At 37.8% G+C, this 16,143-nt stretch overlaps 1 protein-coding gene across 2 annotated transcripts in view; it reads left to right on the top strand.

Moving 5' to 3' along the window:
* The first annotated feature begins 3,955 nt into the window (after nucleotides 1–3,955).
* LOC123506109 (ras-related protein Rap-2c-like) overlaps nucleotides 3,956–16,143 on the top strand; it is a 76,378-nt gene continuing 64,190 nt past the window's right edge. For both annotated transcript variants that reach the window (XM_045257984.1, XM_045257985.1), the window contains exon 1: nucleotides 3,956–4,144. The gene's annotated coding sequence lies outside the window, so the exon portion shown is untranslated. The remainder of the gene's footprint in view (nucleotides 4,145–16,143) is intronic.

Genomic DNA, 16,143 nt, shown 5'->3' with positions numbered 1-16,143 from the left:
TGTAGTTTATGGTCTTCATATGTCTAGTAGTCTCCTTAGCTTGGTCAGCGTGAGCACCATATATTAAAATATAGCTCTTTTGAAGTCTTGCACTATGAGTTTAAAACTACAACTTTCTTCAGTATGTCACTTCACATGCCATGAGGCTATCTCTCTCCCTCTCTTCCAGGCTGCCCCAGACAAAGTACACACACACACACACACACACACACACACACACACGGCCCGGTAGCTCAGTGGTTAGAGCGCTGGCTTCACAAGCCAGATGACCAGGGTTCGATTCCCCGGCCGGGTGGAGATATTTGGGTGTGTCTCCTTTCACATGTAGCCCCTGTTCACCTAGCAGTGAGTAGGTACGGGATGTAAATCGAGGAGTTGTGACCTTGTTGTCCCGGTGTGTGGTGTGTGCCTGGTCTCAGGCCTATCCGAAGATCGGAAATAATGAGCTCTGAGCTCGTTCCATAGGGTAACGTCTGGCTGTCTCGTCAGAGACTGCAGCAGATCAAACAAACAGTGAATTACACACACCATTTTCTCTTAATTCTGTTAGCCCCGTCAGAAAGGGATAGTCTCGTGGACCATCTTATCTCACTTGGGTAAATTCCATTGCAGATTTAATAGTTCCCAGAATCTGTTCCTGGCTGCTTGTTCTATTGTATAAATTGTCACTGAAGGAAAACATACCAGACCAGTGTTTACAAAGGCATTATTTTGTGTTTTGCTTTTTTATCATCTCTGTGTGATTTCTCAAAAATTCTTTAGTCATCATTGCATCACAAGTGTGGCATCATTCATAGGCATATATATATGACATGTTCTCATCAGATAGAAATATATACTGATTTCTACTCCCCTGGAAACTAAGGTGTAAAGTCCAATGAAATATAGTTATCTAGATATTGACACTTATGACACACTGAACCAAGAGTAGGATGGTTCTATTAATTCTACACAGACACCTCTACTGACTGAAGTTGTGGAGGTCCTTGATATTGTATTAGGACCTGATGATGGATTGGTCCTGATTGTGACACTGTTCTTCATACTGTGTTAGGCTTGAATTCCCACCCAAATTCCTCTCTTGGGTAAAAATTCTTTACATAAATTTTTCAAAGAAGGAACTATTCTGTATACCTCCTTGTCAGGTTTCAGTTCCCAGCCAGGACACTTCTTATGACTACCAGTTCTCCTTCAGGTAAATTTTCCAGTGTTTTAAAGTTCTAAAGATGGCATGTCTTTGACCTACTGTAAGGAAACCATTGAACTTAAAAATCCAGTCACTATAACCTCATTGGACTGTATTTTTCACAATGCCACATTTATGGCATCTTCAAATCAGCTTTCCCTTTGTTTCTATAAGCCTCCAAAGGGAACATATCTCAGACCTGCTATAAGGAAGCCCACCAAACTATATGACCCAGTCACCACAAGGCACTAGTTGTCTCAATGTCACCACCACTCACCACATTCATAGCTAGGTAGTATCACTAGTACTATCACCATGGCCACCACTGTATCTGCCATTCCTACAGTCTCTGGATGTGTAATAAGGATAGCAGTACGTTCTCTGTTTAGTCCAGTCTGTCTGTGCCAGTAATGTTCATGTTGGAAAATATGAGGACTCCCAAAAAATTACTTATGGCTTTGTATTCTTAAACATTCTAGCACTATAATTTGTCAACTGTTAACTTGCTGCATTGGAAATTATGGGGTTTTGTTTGGGTGCTTGTGTGGTTCTAATAGTAGATGGACTTTGTATTATTAGGAGGAAAAAAGCATCAATCTTGAGAATCTCTGTGGCCTTTCAAATGAGTGTTTAAGAATACAGACATGATAGTATTGGTAAAGATACAAGAGTTTTCAAAAGTGTGTGTGTTTATGATTCTGTTGAAAAATTAATTAAGAATTTTGTTTCATCTGTAAAGAAAACACCCATGAGAACCCAACTTATATCTGTACCTCTTGAAATTTGTAGTGAGAGCAAGAGTGTTTAAGAATATAGGCATAGTAATATCAGTAACATTTATTGGAGTCTCCAGGTGTATTTTTATGGTTACAGTGATGATTGGATGAAAAATTTGTATCATCAATAGATAAAATACAAAAAACAAACTGAACTTTGAAATAAGCTCTCTTGAGAGGCTAGAGTGTTTAAGAGTGACTGTGGTTGTATCATGCTCTGGAATATTATGTAGCAGTATTACCCATTATATACACAACAAATTAAAGGCTCAGAAGGGAGACCAGAGGTGTGAGGTGAAGAGTTAAGGAGTGACTGGTAATCTGCCACATTGTGACTTAAGGCTGACTTATGTAATATAATTGCCTTCCAAAACAGTGATGAAAAAGAAGAAAATGCAGTGTTTGTCCAAAATAAAAAGTTAAGGCAGGAATCTACTTTGAATTATCCATATGTTATGCAGTACTCTAGCTAGTACACTTGATAAATTTCAATTTTATAAAAAGAATAAGGATGAATCAATTCCCACATGAAATTGATACATGAATAAAATAAGTTCAGTAATGTGTTAGTGCTGAGCAGTTTCAAAGGAGGATGAAAAGGAAGAAAATACATAGAATTACTACTTCATAATGGGACTGCCATGATTTTATTTATGCTTATCATTATGAAGTGATGTAGTATAGGGTAGTTCAATTAGATAGCTTTGTTTGGGTAAAAAAGAATGAATTGTAGAGCTGCAATTCAGAAACTGATGTGTTAGAACAAGGAGCATCCAATAAACAAGTATAAAGATGTGAAGCTTCTTCATACTGCAGGTAGCTTGTGTAATATGCTGTCTGGTTGAGCACCGTTCAACAAAAGTAGTATACTTTTGTTGGTGAACGGTGCTCAACCAGACAGCATGAATAGAAAGGGATATGAACAGTATAATACGATAATGAAGCTTTAGGACAATGAACATTCACTTGAAATAAAACACACACACACACACACACACACATATATATATATATATATATATATATATATATATATATATATATATATATATATATATATATATATATATATATATATATATATATATATATATATATATATATATATATATATATATATATATATATATATATATATATATATATATATATATATATATATATATATATATATATATATATATATATATATATATATATATATATATATATATATATATATATATATATATATATATATATATATATATATATATATATATATATATATATATATATATATATATATATATATATATATATATATATATATATATATATATATATATATATATATATATATATATATATATATGGAGTTGATATTAATTCCTGGAACTATGTAACATTTTACATAATCTACATCTGTGTAGCTGTCAAAACTCATATATATATATATATATATATATATATATATATATATATATATATATATATATATATATATATATATATATATATATATATATATATATGGAGTTGATATTAATTCCTGGAACTATGTAACATTTTTACATAATCTACATCTGTGTAGCTGTCAAAACTCATTCCATGCTGAACACTTGAAACAAAACCCCAAGATAAAAGTTTGAAATAATCATTAATAGCTATCCATTTACCAGATTTTCTCCTTTTATCCTTTCATGGATTGAGTTTGAGAAATATAGACATTAAGACAATTGTTAGTCAAGGAAATTATGTGTGAATAGGGTAATTTATAGTATCTCTTTTCTCTTAGTGGGTGTTCCTTATTCTATTTCATAATCTCATTGATTATCACCTTTAATTTCTCACACACCATTAACCACAAAAAATACGTAGAAACTATATCTACTGTAATTAGACCTAGTGTCACATATCAACTATTTTTGATTCATAAAAATGTTGAAAAGCGCACCGTGGAAAAGACATAAAAACATGGGAGATTCGAGTCGCGCTCACCAGAGGGAAGCTAGAGAAAGAGCTGCTCAGTGGTGCTGTGATGGTGCAAGGGGGAAGACGTGCGCTCGTGACTCCCGGGATTTCGTTGTTACCTTGGGGATTTTTGTGACTCAAGCGGCGAAATTAAAGATAGTGGCCAGGAGGGATGGATTATGCAGCACCGTGGTTAGAGGTGACGCAGGAGGCCTCTGGGTGAACACAGGTGAGCCGGGGGGGAGGGAGGTCAGGTCACTAGTACATATGGTGAGTGTCAGGTTACCTCGCCGCTTTTTGCTTGATTTACTTCACTATTTGCTTCACGGCTGTTCTGGTGACCCCCGCGTGTTGCCCCTGCCGCGCCGGGGCCGGGACACGCTACCTCCCCCTGGGGCCTGAGGCAGGGGGGCGGCTGGGGGAGGAAAGTGGCCTATCTCATCTCGTTTTTATTTATTCATTTGACTTTGTATGTTTTTTTTTTTAACTAATCATTCCATATATTAATTTCCTCTGAGGTTTTAAATAGTTAGGCCTATAAACGGTAGACTGGGGGAGAAACTGGTCTATCTGTTGTGGAGTGTTTGTTTTTGTATGTATTCTGCCTATTTAGGTTTATTTCAGGTATCCCAGTGACATGAACTACTAACTCAGGCCTATGAGGTGTTGGGCAGAATCTCAAATTGTTGGAAGACACTTGGCCTATCTTGACACCGGTATTTATTTATTTTTTATTTATTCATCTATTATTATTTTCTTTTTCTTTTTTACGTAAATATTTCTTTGTGACAGTTTTGTATCAGTGCGTGAATGGCCTCGGCTTGTTACAGGACATGGCACAGACTAATCCACCATTTCTATTTTTTTTTTTTTCACCATTTATTATTTGCTGACTGCCTCACTTGTTGAAATTTGGTCTTGCGCATTTATTTTTGGTTTTATTATTTTCTGTTTTACTTTCTTTAATGTATGAGGACACAAACCAAAGGCAACAAAACAATAATCATAAAAAAAAAGAAAAAACCGGCCCACTGAGGTACTGATCCTACAAGGTGTCAGGAGGACCATTAGAATATAAGGATAAGTGTCTGGAAACCATATCGTGAGTGTTTTGTTGTGTGTGTGTCTATTAATTCCTTATTTTTTAGGCTCTCTTTATTCCTTTGATAAATCTAGGAGGAAATTAATATACCAGACTTATTTGTGATTATTAAATAATTTATTTTTATTTATTATTTATTTTATTTTATTTTTATTTTTATTTTTATTTTTTAAGATAGGAGGAAATTGGTGCCTTAGAGCATTAGACATTTTAAGGTATGAAGAAATTTATAGCTTAGACATTAATATCAGAGTATTTATTGTTTGCATTTATTCTGTGTTTTTAATTTATGTATGTTTTTAGGCAGGATATTGTACCTTACACATTTTTTTCTCTTATTTATATGTAAGAAGAAATTTAAAACCGAGACATTAATAGTAGAGTATGTATTGTTTGTATTTATCTTGCTTTTTTAGGTACAAACAAGTCGGAGAGATAACAGAAAAGACTGAGGAAACATTAGAGAGAGGCATTATTTTATCCTGTCACTTTTTTTCCTTGCTACAATCTGTGCACTTGTCTTATCAACACACCAACACAGGAAATGTAATCACAGGATACAAGAAATAACTATAGATATCCGTATTACTGAAAGCTCTGGTGTCTTATCAATGATTTTTGGCCCAAGTGGAAGATATAGTTAATTGTAAGTGTTTTCATGATTCTGGGAATAGTTTAGCAGTGGTTCTGTATTATCAGTGGGAAGAATATCCATGATAATGTAACTAATGTCTTTGAGAATAGTTAGAAGAGAGCAAAGTGTATCAAAATAGTATATACTATATATAACAAGCAAGCCACAGACATCTAAGTAATTCTTAATCCTTCATGTGGCTTCTTGAAACAATAAGTCAGTCTTTGGCAACTTGATATAGTATATAACAAGCAAACCACAGGCAAGTGAATCATTCTTAACTCACCATGTGGTTTCTTGAAATACATTAAGTCAGTCTTGAAATTATACAAAAATTAATATCTAGACACTTTTAGGTTGATTTTCTCTGGTAAACTCTGGAGCCCCTACCTGCTTCTGTATTTACATCTTCCTATGACCTGAACTCATTTAAGAGGGAGGTTTCAAGACATTTACGAGTATGTATCTCATTCTTTTGGCTAACTCTCTCAGACCTGCTCGGGGATTGGCATCTGAGGTTTTCTTTCCTTTTCTTGGTTAGATTTCAGATTTCCCCCTTCTTACATAAGAAAAAAAGGCATAACACATTAGATTTTAAAACTATGTGTGAAACTTAGCCAAACCATGTAATCTTGTTTTAAATAAGAAGCAGGTAGGGTGTTCCAGAGTTTACCGCAGAATATTGAAGAAGGTATTTCTGTGAGATATTAGCAGTAGCAGGTGAGGGAAGAAGTAAAATAACATATAACATAAATAATAGGATAACAAAGGACCACCAGGGTCCATCTAGGTTATCCTGTATCAGTCGCACAGCGATCTCGTCATCAGTACTGTCAGGATGGTAGTGAAGAGTGGCTTGGAAACTAGTTGTGTGTTGAGAGTGATTGGAGGTGGAGTAGTCTTGTCTGAGCATCTGTGGTGTGTGATGTGTGGTATGCCTGGTGTTTGTGAAGGAGTGTGGTGTGCTGGTGGGCCTGGATGGAGGCATTTGAGATGCAAGGTGGTGTGTGGTGTGGAATTTGTTAGCTTCACCTCCGGGACCTTTGTGATGGATCAGTGTGTCCTTTAGTAGAGTGCCTTACCTAACACTCCACATCTGAGACCTTTGTGATGGGTCAGTGTGTCCTGTGGTAGTGCCTTAGCTAACCACACCACAAATCCCTGCTATCTAGGTTTGCTGTGGTCACAATTGCTCAAGTGTGTTTCCCAGCTGTCCTTTTGAAAGATTTCTGGCTGGTCCCCTTTAGAAACAAATTGTGGCCATCCCTTTAGGAAATCCCCAGGAACAAGTGTCTGATAAGGATAAACAGATAAGTGGAGTTTGTGATAGGACATAAAATGCTGATTGGGAAATAATTAAAATTAGTTAAATGCCATAAAGGATTTGTAGTGGGAAGGGTGACAGCACAGGCTTGCTTGGATGAAACACATATCTGCTTCCTTAGCTTCAGCTGTCCCTTGGTCTGTCTGTTCTACATGCACAGGACACAAGCCGCAGCAACACACAGGTAGTAGTGGTGCCAGTGGTGTGGGTGCATCTACACAGTACACCCAGCATGAAAGATGTATTTGTGTACATTTATGTATATTAAACAGCTTTGCTTAACCCAGTGACATTAGTGACGTGTTCTGTTTTTTATTTTTTATTTTTATTTTATTTGAGGGGCAGTAGCTTAGAACAGCAAAAACAATGAAAAATGTGACTGGTTTCTTCTCGTCGATGAGTGTTTGTTCAGTGCTGTAAAGGCTAAAGGAAAATTGTATCAGCTGTGTCACAAGTGTTTGTGTGTGCGTGCGTGTGTGTGGGTATGCGTACATGTATCCATCTCTCACAGCGACATTTGAAATAAAGTCGGCAGGAAACATTTGTCATCACAAGAAAAAACTGGCGATGAAGTGAGTGCAACAGACATTTATCACTTGCCCTTGTGAATCCAGTACATTGTCTCTCCCTCTGCTCTCCCTCCCTCCCTCTATATCTGTCCCTTTAGCACACTCTCATTCCTCTAGTGTACTCTCCCTTCAGTACATTGCCTCTCACTGTACTCCTATTCCCCTTCCTCCTCCTGTCCCTTCTGTTCAATCCCCTTTCTTCTGGTACTCTCTTCCCTCATTACTCACTATAATATAACTTTTGTTTTCCTTCCTTTTTCCCTTTAGTTCAATTATTTTGGTGCCTTTAGTACACATATACTCTCTACCATTCTTGACACTTCCTCCTCTCCTCCTTTTCTCTTCCCCTTCCTCATCCTGTCCCTTCTCTCTGGTTCTTTCTTCAGTACCCACAATAAATCTCTTGTGTATCCTCCTCCAGTATTTTATTTATTTATTTTTTTTCCCTTTTAGTTTACTTATTTCTTTTCCTTCAATACGTATTCTCCCCCTGCCTTCCTCAACACTCTTCCTCCTCCTCTCTCAGTCACTTTCATTTAGCACACTTTCTCTCCATCCTTGCCTTTAATATTTTCTTCAGCACCTTCCTTGTCTACCTCTCCCCTCCTTTATCTTCCTCTCTCTCCCAGTTTCCCTCTCTATTTTTCCTTTTCCTTTAATATACCTCTGTACTGTTCCCTGCTTCAACCTTCAGTACTTCTCCCTCTGTCTCTCTCTCCCACATCCTCTCTCCCTCCTCCCACATACTGATAACAAACTCCAATTACAACCTTGATGCAGCGGTGCCACTGAACACAAAATTGTGGTAAAGTCATGCTTATCTTGCCGCCTTTGATATTAAAAGGGAGACTAATGCGGGGAACACTTTGAGGGATCTTGTGCTCAGGAGGTGGTGGTGGTGGTCTGGATAGGGAGATAAAAGCTGAGATGGGAAGTTTGTGATTGTTGTGACTGTTGTGTGAGGGAGAAATAAGGAAAATGTAACTGTTTTGCTTCTATGTGGTGCTTCTTTCTTGAATCTGTAGTCAGGCTGGGGAAGGGAAGGCTGTGATTAGGAAAGATGACTGTTGAGTGAGGGAGAAATAAGGTAAATGTAATGGTTTCTCTTCTATTTGGTGCTTCTTTCTTGAATTTATAATCAAGCTGAAAATATGAAGGTTGTGATCAGGAAAGTTGACTGTTGGATAAGGGAAAACATAAGGAAAATAAATGGTTTTATTGCCATTTGGTGCTTCTTTCTCAAATCCATAACCAGAGAAGGGGAGAGAGAGGAGGGAAAGTGAGACAAAAGAGAAGAAAAAAATAAGACAACTGGGGAGAAAGGGAAGCTAAAAACAGAGCAATAATAGACAAATAAAACTGCATGATGCAAAAAAAAGTGAAATTTGAATAGATATCTTAACTGGATTTATTGACAGTGGCTGTTCTGAGAGGGAATATTTGGAGAATGTTTAGTGAATGTGATACATTGATGAAAAGAAAAGAAAAAGAAAAAAAGTGAGCTTCAAAGAGCAGTTGAAGAATATGACATTGGAAAGTGGGTTGAAGGGAAAGAGATGAAGCAAGGCACTGATAGGGAAACTTAACCCTTGGATGAGGAAAATACTAGTGAAATTCAAATACCAGATCTCTTTTATTAAGTTATTTAACTATTTTCTTTACTGATAAACACTTTGAGTCATCTTTTGTTATTTTACAGCTACCTCTAAACTGTAAATTGGATAGAAATTGCAAAATCTAGTAGTGAAAATCAAATACCATGTCTCTTAACTAACTAACTTATCTTTTGACTCCTAATTAGTGCATCTTACCTTAATAAGCACTTTGAAACATCTTTTCTTGCTCCACAACCACTTCTAATCTATAAACTGTTTAGAAATAGCAAAATCTAGTCGTGAAATTCAAATACTAGATCTCTTAACTAACTCATTGAACTATTTGATGCTTCTCTTCTTAATTATTAATCACTAAGACATCTTTTCTAGCTCCACAGCCACTCCCTAATCTATAAAACTTGGTAAAAATAGCAAAATCCATCTGTTTTTATTCCCTTTCATTACTTCTAGTGTTGGTAAGTGTCTCATATCAGTGAAAGATATATCTGTGCTGGCTTAAAAACACTTGACAAAAAAAGGAATAGCAGTAAAATATCATGATGTGCACAAGGTTGGGCATTATGTACTATCAGGGAAGCTCGGAGTTGATATGAGCCTGAGTGATGAGAATGCAAAACAGTTGATACATTCTGGGTTTCACTAGTGTTAAGCTCCAGGTAGAGGCAAAGGTTTCCAATGAGACACTCCTGCTCCCCACTCCCAAAAACCACTCTTCTTACACTTTTATACGTCATAGGAGTTTTGCTGGTAGTACTTGTGAAATTATGTGTTGAATAGATGTTTAAAGTATGTTTCACTGTTTTTGAGGGGTGAATAAAGGTGAGGAAGGGAAGGGGAGATGAGCCACTGGTCGGGGAAGTTAGATAATACTTTGAGGAGGGAATAGTAGAGTAAATATTAGTAGATCTTATGGTTAGGGTGATTTGATATTATACTGGCTACAGTCCTCTTCTCTGGGCTAATTTTAGGGTTCGCCTCATCAAATCAACCTTCCCTAATGCACTCGTCTTTTGCATCCTCCTCAGTGACTTCCATTACATAAACCTTCCTTGTTCTCCCGCATCCACCTCCATCCACCTCTACACACACTTCTGGTCTCTCCTGACACACACCACCAAATCTCACCCATTACAAGCCTTTCAGGTCCTTGTCTCTCATTGTCTTGTCATTAATCTTCTGACCTCCGTAGACTCTTCATAATGTAATAAAATTGTCTAATCATACCTTAAAATCAAGGTAAAAATGTGTCTTAGTATTGAAGGGATTAATAATCTTTGTCTTCTCCAGCACTTTCTGCACACACACTGTCTCCTCATGACATGTGCATACTACAGTACCAGCAGAGGAAAGTCCCGAGGGTTAGCTAGACAGAGCAAGAAGTAACGGGTTCAAGCATAATAAAGTTAGACTAAAAAAAGAGGGATATGAAGGAACTGGTTCTCAGAGCGGCAAGTGACTGGAAGAGACTCAGTAATCAGCTTGTTAGTGCTGAGTCAGTGGAGGGATTTAAATTATTAGATAAATGTGTGGATGGTGGCTTTAGTGGCTATACATTGGCTTGTGTTATAAAGGGAGTGCTCTGGGGGACTGGCATCTAAGTTGAATGATTTTTGTTGCCCTTGGTCAGATTTCCCTTACATAAAAGAGAAGGAAATATGTAGACCTGATGGTTCCTTGCTATTCCCCTTGTATTTGTTGGCTTTCCCTGTATTTCAGCCTGGCTAAACCTATATACAACACATTCAATGATAGACGTCACACTCACGAACTACCAAGATTTGTATTTACTTATTTTTTTTAGTTTTTCTTACTCATACAATTTAGTTTTAGACATGATATTGACAAATTGAAAAAAAAAATAATAATAATTTCATCCATTCTTTTTTCCAATTGGTAGTTATGTTATGTTAGTGCCATGTTTTTTTTTTTTATTTATTTATTAAATTTTTTTTATCCATACAATTAATTTTAGACAATACTGGCAAATAAAAAAAAACATTATCATTTCATCCTTCCTTCTTTTCCTTGTAGGTACTGTTAGGTTAGGTTAAGGTAAAGGTAAGATGGGTTAAGTTAGTGGAGTGAAGTGTGCCTTTTATTCATGCAATCCGTCTTAGACTTGATATTGATGAATTGAAAAAAAAAAAAAATAATAAATAAATAAATCTTTCATCCTTTCTCCCTTTCCTGTAGGTACCTTTAGATTAGATTAGGTATTTCAACTCAGGTTAGGTTAGGTTAGGTTGGGTTGGGTTGGGTTAGGTTAGGTTAAGTTAGGTTTGATTGGGTTGGGTTGGGTTAGGTCAAATTAGGTTAGATTAGGTTAGGTTTGATTGGGTTGGGTTGGGTTAAGTAAAATTAGATTAAATTAGGTTAGGTTAGGTTGGATTGGATTGGGTTAGGTCAGGTCAGGTCAGGTCAGGTCAGGTAAGGTAAAAAAAAGTTAGATTAGGTTACTGTCTTCACGTATTGCATGTCTAAGCAGTTGAGTTACGAGAAACACCAAGAATCTTACACGTTGATACAGGGATTAATATTTCATACACTCATAGATATGAGTTGTGTGAGGGAGGTTTTTGTAGGAGGGGGAATAATAAAACAAGTTAAGATAATGCATGTGGTGGTTAGGGTGGTGGTGGTGGTGGTGGTGGTGATGATGATGATGGTGATGATGATTTGGTGGTGGTGGTGATGAAAGGAATTATCTGTGCATTAACTACATTTGGGAATAAGACTAGATTAAAAACAATATATATATAATGTTAAAGTTGAGAGAGAGCGAGAGAGAGAGAGAGAGAGAGAGAGAGAGAGAGAGAGAGAGAACAGGAACACTCCCTCACTTTTTCTTGCTTTTCTCTTTCTTTCCTTTATTCTTTTCTTTGTGTTTATTCAGTTTCATTTCATTTTCTCACCTTCACTTATTTTTCCCTTCATGATATTAGAGTTTCCTTGACTATTAATCGGTATACAACAGGTAACTCAAAGAACAATTAGCGGTAACTAGGAACCAGGTATATACAGGTAACAAGGGAAGATACAGGTGAGAGGAACACAAAGGAAAAAAACAAAAAGAGAGAGAGAGAGAGAGAGAGAGAGAGAGAGAGAGAGATGGGTGGTAGTGGAAAAAGTGAGAGGTGAACGAAGGAAGGGGAGGCCAGGAGGGAGAAGAGAGGAGAGCGGAGATTGTAGAAAAGTGAGAGGTGAGAGAGAGAGAGAGAGAGGTATGATGACAGTAACATTTCATATTCAAGAAGACATGATGTAGCAGCCCCATTATAATGAGAGAGAGAGAGAGAGAGAGAGAGAGAGAGAGAGAGAGAGAGAGAGAGAGAGAGAGAGAGAAATGTAGGGGGAAGTGAATTAGTGGTATTGGCAGTTGTATGCTAATGGTGTTGTGGTGGTGGTAGTAGTAGTAGTAGTAGTTGTAGTTGTTGTAGTTGTTGTAATAGTAATGATAAAGGTACCGGTGTGTGTAGTAGTGGTAATGTTGGTGATAGTAGTAGTAGTGTTGGGGATAGTAGTAGTAGTAGTGGTGGTGGTGGTGGTGACGGTCTTGGAGAAGATAAAAGCATTGCATCATATCCTTAGTTTTAGCCACCACCACCATTACCTCCGCCGCCGCCGCTATCACGTGACACTACTACCACCACTACCACCACCACCAGCGGCTCGTGTTCTTAAATGCTTCGAGCTCTCATAAGATTAGTTTTTAAAGGCCACAGAGATTATTAGTCTGATTATCCCTCTTCTGTGTGTGTGTGTGTATGTGTGTGTGTGCGCGCAAATGTCACTACAAAATTCTAGATGTATTATTAATCACTAGAATTATGTAAACTTCCTTGTAAACTCCCCCTCCATATAACTAAACTTCCACTAATACTCTTAATAGTATTAGACTCCTTGTTGAATTATTACTAGACATACGAAAAACACCTTTGAAAAACACCAGTAACTTTTATTAGAGCTTTAGATTTCTTGCCACACTATCACTGGAATCACGAAAATACCCTTGAAAACCCCCAGTAACTTCCACTCGATCCCGTTAAGAACCTTAATCAATGTTAAACCATCACTTGAACTATGAAAACCCTTGAAACCACAGTAACTCACTACAAGCTGTTGGGAAAGATAAGACAAGAAAGTTTCACAAGAAGAATCTACAGTATTGCCATTTAAACACATTACACATCCTCCACCTTCTCCTATCATATCTACCACTGTGTACATTTCTATGACTTACTGTTAACCTATCAGTCATTATCACTGAAGCCCCTCCGCATGTCTGCTGAACCTCACTGTACTGTCCGTCCCAACCACACTCAGGGAAAGAGGTTGTGGGGTGCATCTTGTGGAAGTCATTTTTTCCAAGGTTGTTTTCATCTCAGTGGTAGTGCAAGGAGAATTGATTGAGGGACAAAACGTAACCGGAAAAAAAAAGAAACAAGAAAGAAAGTTACAGGGAAACGAGTAACAAGAAAGAAAATGACAGGGGAAAGAGTAACAAAAAAGTGACAGGCGAAAGGGTAACAAGAAAGTGACAGGGAAAAGAGTAACAAGAAAGAAAGTGACAGGGGAAAGAGTAACAAGGAGTGTGAGAGAAAAATGTAGATATTGAATGCTTTTGTTTCTGTTTTGAGCCTAACCTAACCTAAATTACGAAATCCTAACCTAACCTACCCAATCCTACTCTACCTTACTCTAACCTGACCTGACCTGACCTAACCTACCCTGACCTGACCTGACCTGGCCTGACCTAACCAGTGTTGCTTCTCTTCCCTAAATATCATTACTACTGTTACATTTTTTCATGATCCTTTTTTTATTATTTATTTTTTTCTTCTTAGCAATAAACATGATAGCAGTCTTGGGAGGGTATAAGCATGTCAACCCACCTTTGTACTGGAAGGATTGCAGTGTGTGAGTGTATAGTTTGGCTGGTTGGTTACTTCTCTGGCCTGGCATCTTGAAGGGCTGTGTTGTCTCACTAGGACCATTATCTAAAGGTCACTCTGATTAGTCGGGTTCTCATGGTTGCTTTTCTCCTATTGATTATGTTAAAGTCCTTGTTATATTATCACTATAAGCACAGAAGCAGCTTTCAATAGCTCGACAACTTCAGTGACAGTCTGTTAATGGTCGTTCTCACCACAACCATTATCTCAAGGTTACTAAAGTCGTCTTCTCATGGATGTTTTTTCTCGTATTGATTAAGTCCTTGTTATATTATCAGTAGAAGCATCTTTCAAAGCCTCGACAACCTCAGTGACAATCTAAATGGTCTTGGAATCCTTGTTAAGCCGCCATTGGAATCTTAAAAGCGTCTTGGAAATTCCCATTTGTTTCCTCCGTTTAACTGGAGACAGAAAACCCTAGAGAGTTCCACTTGAACCTTTTAAAAAGAAATTACGAAAACACCCTTAAAACCCCAGTAACCATTAAACCATTACTGGAAACATTTACCTTTTGTTACCTTCCCTACCCTACCCTTCCCTTCCCTTCCCTTCCTTTCCTTTGTATAGTACACCTGACCTTCCCTTGCCTTGGCTTTCCCCTACTCTCCCTTTCTTTCCTTTCCTCCCTTCCCTTTCCTTCCCTTCCCTTCCCTTCCCTTCCTCCTCCTCCATACTCTTCCCTTCTCTTCTACTTTCCCTCACCGGTTTCCTCAGATCTAGATGAGATATAAGATCAAGATTAAGACAGTCACCTGTTGTTACTTGCTGGAATCAGTGTGGTGGAGGGGCAAAGAGCATCCCACAAGTGTCTCTCAGTCTTAGTCACGCGGTGGTCAGAGGTGCACGTGTTGGCTGTGGCTGTGGCGGGGCTGTGGTGTTGTGTTAGGCTATATACGAGTAGTAAGTTATGCAGTGAGTTCTGTCTATTTTGAAACGCCTTGCTGTCTCGCTCTCTTCTCTTTCACCACGACTGTTTCCAAAGGCCACAGAGGTGATTAGCTGGCCTCTCAAAGGTGTTTCTCTCGTTGATACTGTAGAAATGTTTGTAATCTGTCACTAAAACCATCAAAACACTTCAAACTCAGTATATCTTTATATGTAGAACCGTGTGTGTGTGTGTGTGTGACCTGTGGTAATGTAGTGAAAGCGAGGAATTAACAATTGATTTTCGTGTTGGTATTTGCAAGTTTCCCTCCATAATGAGTGTAAGAGAAGAAAACAACAAAAAACTTGTATATTCTTCAACATTTCAGCGTCTCGTGGTGTGAGTTACTGCGGTGGTACCGGCGATAGGTTAACAAGGATCGTACACTTAACACAGACTCTGGTGAAGGTTGTCAGAGTTGCCAAGGGTATTTTCATGATTACGGTGATAGTTTAGCAAGGATTCTGCACTTTTAACTCGCTCAAATGGAAGTGGCCGAGGTTTTCAAGGTTCTAACAAGGACTGTGCACATTGACAGGCTCTGGTGAATGCTGTTAGGGTTTTCAAGGCTGTTCTCATGACGGTTGTAACAGTCGAACAAGAATTATACACTTAAACAAGCGACCGTGGTATTCAATCGAGCTTCATTGATTATAGTGGTAGTTTAAAAAAAATCCAGCACTTTGACAGGCTCTGGTGAATGCTAGTCGTGTTTTCAAGGATGTTCTCATGACGGTTGTAATAGTTTAACAAGAATTATACACCTTTGAAGAAGCGACCGTGGTATTCAAGCGTTTTTAATTCATTGTAGTGATAGTTTAGCAAAAAACCAAGCAGAGAGGCACTGTTGAATGCTATTAGGCTATTTCAAGGGTGTTCTCATGGCATTAGTAATAGTCGGACAAGAATTACACGCTTTTAACAATCTACTGGGGTTTTCAAGCGTGTGTTATTGACTGCAGTGATAGTTTGACCAAAAAAATCGTGCTAGCTTAGAAAAAAGACTCACGAGGACCCGGCGAATCATATCTGTGGCCTTTGAAGAACATTGCTGATAAGAGAACAAAGCGATTGGTGATAACACGTGAGGGTAAAAGGAAGGAGTT

This window comes from Portunus trituberculatus, chromosome 19, assembly GCF_017591435.1.
Source record: "Portunus trituberculatus isolate SZX2019 chromosome 19, ASM1759143v1, whole genome shotgun sequence".
Classification (NCBI taxonomy): domain Eukaryota; kingdom Metazoa; phylum Arthropoda; class Malacostraca; order Decapoda; family Portunidae; genus Portunus; species Portunus trituberculatus.
Note: the sequence above shows the minus strand (reverse complement) of the source record. Positions and strands in the feature narration are given on the sequence as shown.